The 4,692-nt window shown below is 36.0% G+C and overlaps 1 long non-coding RNA gene across 1 annotated transcript; it reads right to left on the bottom strand.

Moving 5' to 3' along the window:
• Positions 1–953: 953 nt before the first annotated feature.
• Positions 954–2,345, bottom strand: LOC113231146. The gene is made up of 3 exons (XR_003310537.1): positions 2,189–2,345; positions 1,266–1,610; positions 954–1,084 (listed from the first exon to the last, which is right to left on the bottom strand). It is a non-coding gene; the product is annotated as an uncharacterized LOC113231146 (long non-coding RNA).
• Between the last annotated feature and the right edge of the window lie 2,347 nt (positions 2,346–4,692).

The following is a 4,692-nucleotide window of genomic DNA, read 5'->3' as shown; positions in this document are numbered from 1 at the left end:
TTTCTTCTATAGCCTGTAAGACTTATAATTTATTATTAGAACATCGTGAAATATGTGAACAGTGCTCTCGTAATCCGTGGAGGACGAGTGTTTTTTCATTATTTTCATGTATTTCTGGGGTGGCATGCGATGCTAATAGTTTATGCATTTCTTTTTGCATATTTTCATTTTCAGCCTGTAGTTCAGAACACCTTACTTAGTGATGCAATTTTGCAGTCGAGAATAGTTAAATCTGCTTGTAACAAAATCACAAAACAGGCAACAACTCTTATTAGTTCTGTCACGCACCGCTAGATGGCATTGGCGTCGAAATCGCAAATTCTGCATCGCGGTGTTAAGATTTTCCCTCGCGGAATGACTACTGGCGGCTATGCGAATATGAATGTAATCCAACTTACGACGCATCTAGCTCTGATTCCTTATTTGGAACTCCGCTTTAGATCTAGTGTTGGGTAGGACACGACTTGAAAAAGAGTTTGTAAGAGTAGCCTCTTTTTTGTCCTGAACCAGTACAATGTCCCACTTCAACTGAGGCGAGGCGAAGGACGTTTTGAAGCATAGCGATACATTTGAAGTCACGACTCTGTCAATGTCATTTTGCTCGTACTCTGTAGTCTGTACTGGTGTGTTTAAATGAACCTAACAAACGTGTGACTGATATATTACTTACAACTCAACACAACTGGAAAAAGTAATTGACAACTATTTGTCACTTGTATTATTCTGTAATATCTTAATGTTTCGTGAATAAAACTATTTGATCATAATAAAAGGGTATATTTAAAATAAAAAATTACATATTAAAATTTAAAAATATTTGCGACACCTTTTTTCCGCTTAACCTGTTGCGCCGTTCCACAATCACCTGGCCAGCCTTGGAAAAAATGCGCTCCGAGGGTATAGAGGTGGCTACTATGCATAGCCTTTTTAAAAATAATTTGTAGAGCCTCGGATAAGCCTCCTTTTTGGAGAACCACCACTTCGCAGGGTCTTGGGACCTAGGTAGCAATGGCTCTTCCAAGTATTTGTCTACCTCTATGATACCTCCTGACGTCGGGTTGATGTTCTTCAAAATGTCACCCACCTATAAATTTGAGAAATTTTGATGTTATTCATTTATAAATGAATAATATTTTATAATTCGAGGGACTGACACGGATGGGCTTCAAGGCAAACCACGCCTGTACTCTGCTATGGATAGAGGCGGGTGCGAGCCACCCCAGTCAATGCTTTTTCGAATTTCGCCTAAAAATATTGTCACCCACCTGTTCATCAAATTCATCCCAAATACTGCGCTTACGTTTAGATGACGGAGATGAATTTGTAGGCTCCGGTATGGTAGGATGTTGGGAATCAATGAGGATTCGCCCGGCTTGGGACTTTAAATTTGCACATGTCCTACCATATGCAAATTCGTTTGTGAACCCATATTTTTTGAACCGCGGGTCCAGAATTGTGCTCTCAGCAAAAATATTATTTTCTTCGACGCCGGCGAATCGACTATTTATTTCATGAATGAGAACCTCTGTCATTTGGGTCACTGTCGCTGGACGTGTCACCATTAAAAAGTTAGTACACTTCTTTTTAAGAGCATTTGATATTAATATAACCTGAAAATATAATAAAATCAATTAGTTACTTAAATAAAATGAATCACTAAAGTAGGTACTTACAAGAAAATCATCACTATATCTACACTACAATTGGCTATGCTAGTTAATTATTTTATTTATTTCATCATGCAGTTTAATATCAAAAAACCATAGGTACTTCTGAAATCGTAACGTTTCTTTCCGAGCTCATTTCTTCCGTTACGTCTTTAAAAAATGATAGAATTTCTGATGCAGATTCTATTATCTGAATATCATCAGACGTAATGTTGTCTACATCAGGATAGTCAATCGCAAGTGTAGACATAACGCTATTTTTTGTTTTTAATATTCTTTCGAACATTTCACAAGTGGAGTTCCAGCGTGTGTTTTAAGTTTATTCCGGCCATTACATTTTGCTATTGCTATGCTATGCAGATGCTACAATTTGTAATGGCCGGTTTAAACTTCAAAAAAGAATCATTAATAATATTGAAATATCACACAAACACACAGACATCCAAACAAAATGTTATTATAATAATTAATACTAGACATTATTAAAATATAATTATAAAATTCGTTTAAATCAGACTTACAATTTTGTTTTGCCGCCTTCTTACTCAGTAACAGATTATTAACCTGACTAATGCTCGCACTGCTAAAGGGGTACTAACGTGACGACGAGGCGACTTGAAGTAAGCGCAGAAACACGACGTCGGCGTCGACGCGGACGCGTTCTCTTTCACTCTTGGCGCAAACTCGTACGCGACATAAAATTTGAAGCAGTACATGTAAAAAAATTGAGCCGCTCTTACATTTGTGAGTCTTGTACGGGACAAATGTCATGCCTCTTGTATGTCATACTCAACACTATTTAGATCGTTACCGTTGAACCTGCTGCACTGTGCTACGCTTCTAGCGCTGCTTCCTATTTGGAACTCCGCTTTAGAACGTAACACGTAGTTGTTGCACCCTGAGCCGCTTCCTAATTGGAACGTGCGTACGGGTCCTCGACTACGTGTCGATTAGGGGGAGTCCTTTCCCACTGCACCACCGACGTTGTACATCTGTGTATGTTGTCAAATAAAAGCACCATATTGAAAACCTGGTTTCCCTCTGTAAACCACATCAGAACATACTACATTCTTTAATTTTTAACTGTTCTTTAGATATTATTTGTGTATATTTTTTAAAGGTTTCCTCTCGTTTTGTTCCCACGGATTCTTTTTGCTATATCGTCATTGTTTTGCTGTAATACGACAATGAAATTTTCAAGGTTTATTTTATCATCAACTTTCCTCGGTTGGCTTTGAGATATATTGATATCGTAGCTCTTATGTGTTTATATTTGTGAAGTGTCAGGTAATAAGGTATCGCCCTGAAAGTTTATGGAATCATCATTAGTTGAAATGAGTGATTGGTGTTCGTGTTGCTTTTTCCTTCATGTGGCGTATTCTTGATTTTTTTGTTGTAATGGATGATCTATTTGATGGTATTGCCGAACGGGTATTATTATTATCAATTTTTGGCTTTTTGGAACGACATAAGGGACACTACCAGCAGTTTAACCTTCGTTTTAGTTTAAATTTGAGAGTACCATCTGTTCACAGTACTGAGATCCGGTTGTAATATTCCCCGTCATCATCAGTCCTTCAAGATTTATAGCGAGTCAACATTTTCTGTGGGTACGTAAAATATAAAAATCGCATCATGTTACGCACAATTTTATGTATAAAAGCATATGAATATCCAACCACTACTGCTTAATTTATGATTGATCTGAAACTTTTCAACCGAGAGCAAGCATCATAGCTGATAGGTACATAGACAAACGCTTTATTAACTAATATGACACAAATGCGATTAAACACAAACACGATAAAATATGATTAAAATACAAGAGTAAAAAATAAAACATTTTGTCATAACAGCGAAAAGGCGCTGACTCAGCACATGTCTAAGTTCCCTAACGCGCTGGTTTTCAGTCACAACCAACGAGAGGGACTAAATCGTCGCCTTAGTGTGAACACCTTGTACGTGATTTCTATGTAATTTTTCAGGACGTAGATAAAAATGTGATGTAAAATGTAGTAAACGCAGTAATGATTGTTGTTATCATTTTAATTAGTTACATTATACCTCTTTCAGATACTATATTCTTTACTAATATAGTTGTTCAAGAAGTTTATAACTTTTTCTTCAACAAAAATCAGTAAAAACGTACTAAATGAAAACGCGTATGCGTTTTCACTCTAAGGTGACGAAACGTCAAAATCAAAATCAAAATAATCTTTACTTCATAGGTAAGCATTATTACACTTGAAATCGTCACATTGGTTAAACCCTACCGCTCATTCGTAAGGCAGATACCCCTGAGAAGAATGAGCAAGAACTTCTAGGGGTTGCTCTTTGTAAATTACATTTGTACGCATTCAACATTTACAATATATTTTTCGTTTTGTTTTCAAACATCAAAGATCGAGACTACCTCCATGAGCTAAACGGGTTACTACCTCGGATTTTTGTCATCCAAGTACGCAGAAGTTGTATAATAACCTTTAGTGCAAAGTTTTTGTTTCACTATAGTTTTAAGCCTCGTGAATGGCAAATTTTATATATCTACCGGAATCTTGTTATAGAAGCGTATACATTGCCCCTTAAATGAATTTGTCACTTTGTGAAGACGACTACCAAGACTATCAAGAACAGGTAGTTTATTTTTATTCCTCGTATTAATATTATGTCTGTTACTATTTTTCATAAAGAGATTATTCATGTTAACATAAATTACATTTTCATAGATGTACTGCGTGACGTTAGTGTAAGAATATTAATTTCCTTAAACTTATCTCTACGTAGAAGTTATTTTTGAGCAAAAATATAACAAACGACTAGGACTGAAAATGTTCATTGAAATAATAAATGTAATGACGTGTGAATAGTGCATCTAAAATAACATATTCGATATGTAAGTGCATGTGCGGATCTGAATGTAATAAGTGTAGCTGTAGTGAAAATTATGATTGTGAATAGTTTTAGTGTGAGAAATGAAAGTAAAAAAAAATTAGAAAGCTGCTTATCTGCTTAGCTGCGTATCTTT

This window comes from Hyposmocoma kahamanoa, unplaced genomic scaffold, assembly GCF_003589595.1.
Source record: "Hyposmocoma kahamanoa isolate Upper Pololo Valley unplaced genomic scaffold, ASM358959v1 64, whole genome shotgun sequence".
NCBI lineage: Eukaryota > Metazoa > Arthropoda > Insecta > Lepidoptera > Cosmopterigidae > Hyposmocoma > Hyposmocoma kahamanoa.
Note: the sequence above shows the minus strand (reverse complement) of the source record. Positions and strands in the feature narration are given on the sequence as shown.